General features: G+C 42.3%; 1 protein-coding gene across 4 annotated transcripts in view; it reads right to left on the bottom strand.

Annotated features, from left to right (window-relative positions):
• The window catches only part of LOC140205864 (dual specificity testis-specific protein kinase 2-like), an 86934-nt gene that overhangs the window by 7605 nt on the left and 70205 nt on the right, over positions 1–9124 (bottom strand). The gene's annotated exons all lie outside the window — the stretch shown is intronic.

Here is a 9124-nt window from a genome sequence, read left to right as displayed (position 1 = left end):
CTATAAATGATCATAAAATAAGAACATTACAACCAATTTACAACTTAAAGAAATTTAAACCTGCAATACTTGCTAATAATATTTCTAAGCCACAAGGACTGAGCTACTTTGCATAAAACCAGAAGACAGCAACACTACTAAAAGAAATGTTAACAGTCCTCTTGTCAGTGTATTAAAACTTTCTTGAGTTTAACCATGAGCAATCCAGATAAACATTGAGTAAAATTAAGTAAAGATATAACAGTGCTAGTACACACAAAATTTCATGGCAGGTCAACTTTAAGTACATTCAACGGCCACTTTATTAGGTACACCTGCTTGTTAAAGCACATATCTAATCAGCCAATCGTATGACAACAACTCAATGCATAAAAGCACGCAGACATAGTCGAGGTTCAGACCAAACATCAGAGTGGGAAAGAAATGTGATCGAAGTGACTTTGACCATGGAATGATTATTGGTACCAGACAGGGTGTCTAAGTATGTCAGAAACCGCTGATGTCCTGGGATTTCTGTGTGCAACGATCTCTAGAGTTTACAGAGAATGGTGCAAAAAAAAAAACCACACAAAAAAAGTGAGCAGCGGTTCTGTGGGCAAAAATGCCTTGTTAATGAGAGATGTCAGAGGAGAATGGCCAGACTGGTTCAAGCTGATAGGAAGGTTGATCGGTGCCTGAGAAGAATGTGGTAACCTGTTGCAATGACTATCGTCCAGAAGCATTTACATCCGCTATGATGAAGTGCTTTGAGAGGTTGATGATGAAACACATCAACTTCTCTAAGAAGTGACTTACAGCCATGCTTATTTGCCTAACATCACAACAGGTCAACAGCAGGTGCCATTTCATTGGCTCCCCACTCAACACTGGAACATCTAGACAGTGAAGATGCATACATCAGGATGTTCTTCATTGATTACAGCTTGGCATTCAATACTATCATCCTCTCAAACTAATCAATAAGCTTCAAGACCTAGGCCTCAATACCTCCTTGTGCAAATGGATCCTCGATTTCCTCACTTGCAGATCCCAGTCATTTCAGATTGGCGACAACATATCCTCCACAATCATCATCAGCACAGGTGTGCAAGGCTATGCGCTTAGCCCCCTGCTCTACTTCTACTTGCTTTATACTTATTTCTGTGAGGCTAAGCACAGCTCCAATATCATATTTAAGTTTGTTCACAACACCACTATCGTTAGTCAAGTCAAAGAAGGGGTGACAAATCAGCATTTAGGAGGGAGACTGAAAACGTGGCAGAGTGGTGCCACAACAACAACCTCTCACTCAGTGTCAGATATACCAAGGAGCTGATTATTGACTTCTGGAGGAGGAAACTGAAGTCTTCAACCAGTGATCAGAGGTGGAGTTGATCAGGAACTTTAAATTCCTTGTGTTACCATTTCAGTGGATCTGGTTTGGGTCCAACATGCAAGAACTATTCAGCAAAAAAAAAAAAAAAAAAAAAAAGGCACAACAGCACCTCTAACCTTGAAAAGAAAAGCCTACAAAAGTAGTGGATACAGCTCAGTCAATCACAGGTAAAACCCTCCCCACCACTGAGCACATCTACATGGAGCACTGTCACAGGAAAGCAATACCCATCAAAGACCCCCACCACCCAGGCCAACAGGAAAGAGGTACAGGAGCCTCAGGACTCAAAGCACCAGGTTCAGAAGCAATTACCACTCGTAATCAGGCTCTTGAATCTGATGGGATAACTTCACTCATTCCTTCACTGAACTGTTCCCACAACCACTGGACTCATTTTCAAGGACCCTACAACTCATTTCCACAATATTTATTATTTATTTTAAAATTTTTTTTTTCTGTTTTTTTTCTTTTTGTATTTGTAGAGTTTGCCTTTTGCACACTGGTAGTCTGTCCATTCTGTTTGTTGGGGTCTTTTCAGGGAATCTATCATGTTTCTTGTATTTATTGTGAATGCCCACAAGAAAGCAAATCTTGGGGTTGTAAATGGTGATATAATAATATTAAAATATTACATACATCCAGCTGCTGAATAACTATACTACATGCCTTTCTTTAAAAAAGAAAAATGCAAGTTTTGAAGGCAAAATCCATTTCTTCACAATCTAAACTCAAACCCAAACAATCATAAATATTGATATTAAAATCAATCAGGTGAGGGTTCAGACTGGGGTGGGGTGGTGAAAGAAATCATTTAATATCTGAGAACAGGACCAAACCAATCATTTTGGTGGCAGACGCAGTGTGCTGATGTCCTATTTTGGTGAAGCAAAATTTCAATAATCACATTTTAAAAAGGTTGAGATTGAAATTAACTACTGCCCACTTGCTTTCCCAGTATTTTGGGGTCACAGTACAAACAGATATCTAAACAAAGTACACTGGAAAGATTGTGAACAAAGGGAATAAAAATCAGTTGAAGCAAACCATTAGGGTAGAGTTGATTGAACCTGATATTTGTAACATAACTTATATTTGCAAATTATTTAAAACTCTAGATGCCCCCAACATTGGATAAAGTCTATTCATTTTAGCAATGTTTAAACCATCACCAGTCCAAAATACAGGGGAAAAAAGCAGCTTCAAATGGTTTATTTCTCATCAGTGATACAGACAAGTGCTGGACAACCACCAAACTAGTATTTCTCCCCTTTAACAATCACATTTACATTACAGAGCTGCACCTGGCAGCAAGAACATGATAAGGAATCTGTTTCTCTCATTAATTTTCTTAATCTCAGTGCAAATGAGGACAAAGCAAAACCACTTGTCCCTAAACAAAATACAAAAAATGCTGGAGATAGTTAGCAGGTCAGACAGCAACTATGGAGAGGAGTAAACAGTCGACATTTCAAGCTGATCCTCCTTCATTACGGCTCGAAAAAAAGGAGGAAGGTGGTGGAAGGAGGGAAGGCTGGTCGGTAAGGACAAGGAAAAATGTTATGGCAGCAGAAGAATGTGGTAAAGGGCAGGAAATGGAGCTGACAGGTGAGACCAGGTGAGTGAACCATGGGAGAAAGGGAAGATCACAAGCCACTCCACCATGAGCTAAACTATTCTCCCATCTAGACAAGAAAGAGGTGGGGGGGGGAAACCAGAGGGAGGTAATGCGCAGGTTAAGAGAAATGGTAGAGGGGAACCAGAATGGGGAATGGAATAGTGGGAAGGGTGGGGGGGAAAGAGAAGTTACCAGAAGTTAGAGAAATTGATGCTTATGTCAGAATGGAAAGTTGAATTAAAATGGATAGCCACTAAGAAACCTGCACGTTTACAGCAGTGTGCCAGGATAGACATCAGTGGGGAGGGTTGTGAGCACTTGAGAGTCATGTACAGAGCGATCCCTAATGAAAGCAGAAAGTGGAAGGAAGAAAAGATGTGTTTGGTAGCAAGATCCTGTTGAAGGTGGTGGAAGTTGCACAGAATGGTGTGTTAGGTGCGGCAGAGGCTTGTAGGAAGATAGGCAAGGACAAGGGGAACTCTATTCCTGTTATGACAGCAGGAAGATGGGGCAAAGGCATATGTCCAGGAAATGGAGATGCAGCTGAGAGCAGCATTAATGGTGGTGGGGGTGGGGAACCCTGTTCTTTGAAGGAGGGCATCTCAAATGTTCTAGAATGAAAAGGCTCATCCTGGGAAGAGATGGAGGAACTGAGAAAAGGGAATAGAATTTTTACAAATGACAGGGTGGGAAGAGGTTTAGTCAAGTTATTTGAGAGGGTCAGTAGGTTTAGAAAAGTTAAATGTAGACAGTCTGTCTCCAGAGATGGAGACAGATTGAGAAAGGAGAATATAAGAGATGGACCACAAGTAAATTTGAGGACAGATTGGAAGTTTGAGGCAAAGTTGATTAAATAGGGACATCAGCATCAGTGCAGGAAGGAACAACAATGCAGTCGCCTATGTTAAGAGAGGAAGATCTTAACCTCTCCACAAAGCCACTAAAAGGCAGGCATAGCTGGGGGTCATGCAGGTGCCTATGGCTAGAGTTTGGGTTTGGAGAAAGTGAGAGGAGCAGAAAGAAATTGAGGGCAAGGACGAATTTAGCTAGATGGAGGATATTGGTGGAGGGGCAAGTTAGGCTTATTGTCTAGAAAAAAAAAAGAGATTTAAGGCCTTCCTGATGGTATAAAACTGGACACCTTTAGTGAAAAATGAGGTGATCTGCGCCAGGGAACAGCGATTGAAGAGAGAGTGTGTGAAGTGTTACTGATGTAGATAGGGAAGGACTGAACCAAGGGGACAAAATGGAGCTGAGGTAAGCAGATTCAAGGTCAGTGGGGCAAGGAGCAGGCAGAAATAATGGGTTTACCCAGACATTCATGTTTATGGATCTTGGTAGGAGGTAGAAGCAAGCAGTGCGGGGTAAGGGAACTGTGAGATTAATGGCAGTTGATGGGAGATCTCCAGAGTTCCTGAGGTTGGTGATAGTGCAGAAGACAATGGCCTAATGCTCCTTAGTGGGGTCCTTTTCAAGGGGTATATAAGAGGATACTGCCTGGCCTCTGCATGGTAGATGTCAGTCCCCCAGACCTCAACATCACCATCCTTGTCTGCAGATTTGCTTATGAAATTGGGATTGATGTGGAGAGAGAGTGTAGAGGGCAGTGCTTTCAGAGCGAGTGAGATTCAAATAAGACAGGAATTGATGTCTCTTTGGCAGTCAGAAATGAAAAGATCAACAGCAGGCAGTAGACCAGAGCGGGCTTGTCCAAGAAGAGGATGTGGGTTGAAGACAGAACAATAGGTCATCTGTGCGGGAGGGGAATCCATACCAAAGAAATGGGCTCGGAGGCAGAGGCAACAGAAGAGCTCGGCATTGTGGCAGGCAGGTGCAGACCTCACTGAGCTGTGGGTGCAGGGAGCAATAAAATATAAAAGGGGGACAATAATAAACTATGATGGGAGCACACCACTGCAATTTTATTTCACTAGAAGGCAATGGCAAACCACTGCTGTAACTTGCCTTGTACACAGCTCCCCACTACGTCAGAGAGGCATGGTGGGAAATCACCCACAAACCGGAGAAACTCCGGATGCGACGTACCTTTCCTTTTTCTTAAGAAGATCCAACTCTTGCAATTCCAATAAATGCTAGTAACTTTCTTAGCTTAGTTATATGCCTGTTCTGCTTGCATAAGCTGGAGTTGGTGGTGCCTGAGCAGATGACCAAGGACAATTTCAAAGGCAAACCCAGCCAAACTGTCTTTCATGGATATGCTTTGCATCAGAAGTTGTTGAATAATCAAGGGTCTTTACTTTTCCCTTCTTGCAGCAAAAAAAAAAACTTGTGGAGAACAATTTTAGCTGTAAGAAGTCATGTAAAATTCAGCCATATACTGTATTTCTCATCCTGGTACATTACAATCAGACATAGCACATGGACCCTTCAGTTCACTGTTCCACACCGACCATTAATCACCCATTTACAAAAATTCCATTTTTTCCTCTTAGATCCCACACCAACTCCACCTTCCCAATTCTCTTGCCACCACCTATCCTAGAAACAATTAAGAGGCCTTGTAACCTACCAGCCAAAAGATCTTTGATATGTAAGTGGAACTAAAGCACCAGGGGAAACACACATGATCATTGGGAGAATATGCAAGTCCTATAGACAGCATTCAAACTTAGAACTGAACTTGAGCTTCCGCTAGGACAGCAGCACCATCCCAAGCCACTGTGCAGCAAGCTATTGAAGTCAATCTGAGAATTACTACTGTATATGCTTTAAGTCCACTGCCCACCTTAACTCCTGTCCATGAACGGCAAATCCATTTGCTTACACTAGGTCCTTCTCTGCCTTGTCTATTTAAGTGCCTGCCTAAACATCTCTTAAATGTAGTGACTGAGCCAATACCATTCCTCTTCTGACAGGCAGCTGCATACACGGCAGATGCTGCCTTTGAAATGAAAGAAGAGTGGTAGCTTGGATTGGCTGCTTTCTAGGGTTATTCGCTGAGCCTGGAGGTTAGGCGCAAACATTTCAGTTGAGGTGACGTCATCAGCGCGCAATCGAGTGTCCACATTTATGTTGGTCTGACATGTTGATCTGATTGGTTGGCTACTGCGCTAGCCACTAGTCTCCGCTGGGTCCAGGCCAAATGGACAACTGAGTGATCTCTGCTAGCCCATATCCCTGGTTATCAGTCCTTGTGAGCGTTGGTTCTTCAGGTGCCAACAGCTCACCCCTCAGCCCCGATTCCACAGATGCATTGGTTCATAAATTGAATTCAGTTCAATATGCTTGTTAACAGAGTCTTCAGTTGAGAACCAAGCTTCTAAGAATTATCTTGATTTCTTGTTCCCGGATTTTTGTAGTTTCCCAGACAAATCCATGTCCTTCTTGGTCTTCATGTACTGGGATGAGTGACACATCATTGTGTGATTGTGTGTTCTTTCGGCTAGTGGATAATTTTCTCATCTGTCCTACGGAGTGTTTAAGGTAGTCTCCCTATCAGATTTGGTATATTACATTTGTTCTCTCCATATGGGTGTTAGATCTATGGGTTTCAAACGAGCATTTGATGATTGGGTTGGGTTTATATACTGCTATTATTCTGTGTGGTTGGAGCAGTCTTGCCATCATTTTGGAAATATTCCTGATGGATGGTAGGGTTAAGTCTCCTTCTTCTCTACTCAGTAGGAGTTAAAAGGTTGTTTCTCTGGACATCTTTTGATGAAGATTTTTTGGATAACCATTGTCTGTGAATACTTTGAAACGGTGATTTTCTTCTTGAGGTCTTGAGCTACTGCAATATGTTTCCACCCAGTTGAATAGTTTTCAGACAATTTAGTCTGTGGCATTTGGGGTGAATGCTGTGACAATTGAGAATTTGGTCTATATTCGTTCTTTTCCAGTAAACAGACGTTTCCAAACTTCCATCCATATTCCTCCTGATCAGCACGTCTAGGAAAGGGAGTTGATCATTTGTTTCAATTCTCACGGTAAAGCTAGTATCACTGAATATGTTGCTGATTCGGTTTTGTGCCTCTTATCTGATTGCATTCCTGACAAACAAGATAGCCCACCCTTAGTTTAGGTCTGATCATTGGTAATACTGTCCCTCTCCAGATTTTGCAGTACAGCTTCTGCAAAGAGCCAAGATATAGGAGATCCCATTGGTGTTCCTTTCAACTGTTTGTAGAGTTGTCTGTTAAATTTGAAGTATGTTGTTAAGCACAAGTTAAGTAGTTTGCATATACTTTGGGGTCTCATCATCTGGGTCATTTGTTTTTTTTTGTGTTTTTTTTAAAAAGTGTTCACATATCATTTATTTCGCCAAGTTGTGGTCGATTGGCGTGAAGAGTGCAGTGACATCAAATGAGACCATTATTTTATCATCATCCAGCTAGATGCTCTGCAGCTTCTGTGGAAACCATCATGCATTGCTTACTTAATAGTCTGACTGAGTGACAAAATGCCTCAAGCATATCTATAGTTCTTTCACTAGTTTGTAGGCTGGGGGTCACGGTAGCAAAACGCTAAGTCACAGGGGAATGCTTTCTTTGTGGATCTTCAGTAGTCTGTAGAATTTTGCAACATTCACATTGTCTGCCTTCATTTTGAGACATTCCTGCTTAATTATTTCCTATGCAGCTTCCAGCATGCGTAAGCTTGTGTTGATATGTCTGGTGAGATTTGAGGTTCGATCATTGTCAATTGGTCAATATATGGCAGTGCCTCCAAGTAACTCTTTGGCCTTTGTGATGTAGTCAACTTAGTCTAGCACGATTGTCATGCGTCCCTTGTCTGCTGGCAGTATTACAGTGTCCTTATCCTTGCTGGTTATTGAGTGCTTCTTGCTCAGTTTTGGAGAGTGTGTTGAGTTGCTAATTTCAATTCATTGCTGGTCCAACAGTTTGCATTATTTGCTATTGTACTATTTCTGAGAATTTGTTGGACTCCAGGAAGTTTTCCATGGAACACAGAACATAGAAATCTACAGCACATTACAGGCCCTTTGGCCCACAATGTTGTGCCGACCATGTAACCTACTCCAGAAACTACCTAGAATTTCTCTACCACATAGCCCTCTATATTTCTAAGCTCCATGTACCTGTCTAAGAGTCTCTTAAAAGACCCTATTGTATCCGCCTCCACCACCACTGACAGTGCATTCCATGCACCCACCACTCTCTATGTGAAAAATTTACCTCTGGCATCCCTCCTTAGCTACTTCGAAGCACCTTAAAACTATGCCACCTCATGAGGCAAGATGTTGGCTTCTTCATTCTATCTACCATAATGCAATGTAAAAGGGAACTATAGACTTGAACCCCAAGTCCCTCTGTTCATCAAGATTTCTTAGCACCCTACCATTTACTGTAAACATCCTGACCCCCATGACTTCTCAGTCAGAATTAAAATTCAATCTGCAAATGCTTTTTATCTGATCTATATCATGATCCAGCACTGGACAACCTTCATTATCCACCACACCACCAATTTTCAGGTCATCTGCAAACTTACAATTATTCCTCTTACATTCACATCCCCTATGAAAACCAAGAGGTCCCAGTACTGATCCCTGCATAACACCTCTAGACACAGACTCACAATCAGAAAAGCATCTTTCCATCACCACCTTGTCTCCTTTCACCAAGCCAATTTTGGATCCAATTAACCAGCTCATCTTGGATCCCATATAGTCCCTGAGCCAGGACCCCAAATTTGGGCCACTGATACCATCCGAGGGGAATAATTCTTAATAGTGATTTTTGGCAAGGTAGACACCCCTAGTGCTAGAAAATATGTGATAGCATTGCAGCGGTGGTAGCTTTCTGTGATCCCATGGTGCTTTGACTATGATAAGATGAATTATGCCAGGTACCTGTCCCCTTACTTTGCTCAGATGATGGACCTCCCAGGGAAGAATCCTATGTATGAGGCCTTCAAGACAGGCCAATTCTCAGTGCAGCTGTGAAGTAACAACCCCTTTGGGCAGATCCCTGTGGACCAGGCAGATCGAATCACAGTGAACAAAGACACACTGACTCCTGGAGGCACATCACAGTTCAGCCTGAATGCTGGAGCTATCAAGCATTACTACATAACAGCTGAGCACCGCAGTGCATTCCTGGAACAGTTAAGGGAGATGGTGCAAGGCAACTAATCAGAGCTTTGCCATGTGG

The sequence above is a fragment of the Mobula birostris genome, chromosome 12 (genome assembly GCF_030028105.1).
Source record: "Mobula birostris isolate sMobBir1 chromosome 12, sMobBir1.hap1, whole genome shotgun sequence".
Lineage (NCBI taxonomy): Eukaryota > Metazoa > Chordata > Chondrichthyes > Myliobatiformes > Myliobatidae > Mobula > Mobula birostris.
This window is presented reverse-complemented; position numbering and strand designations above follow the sequence as displayed.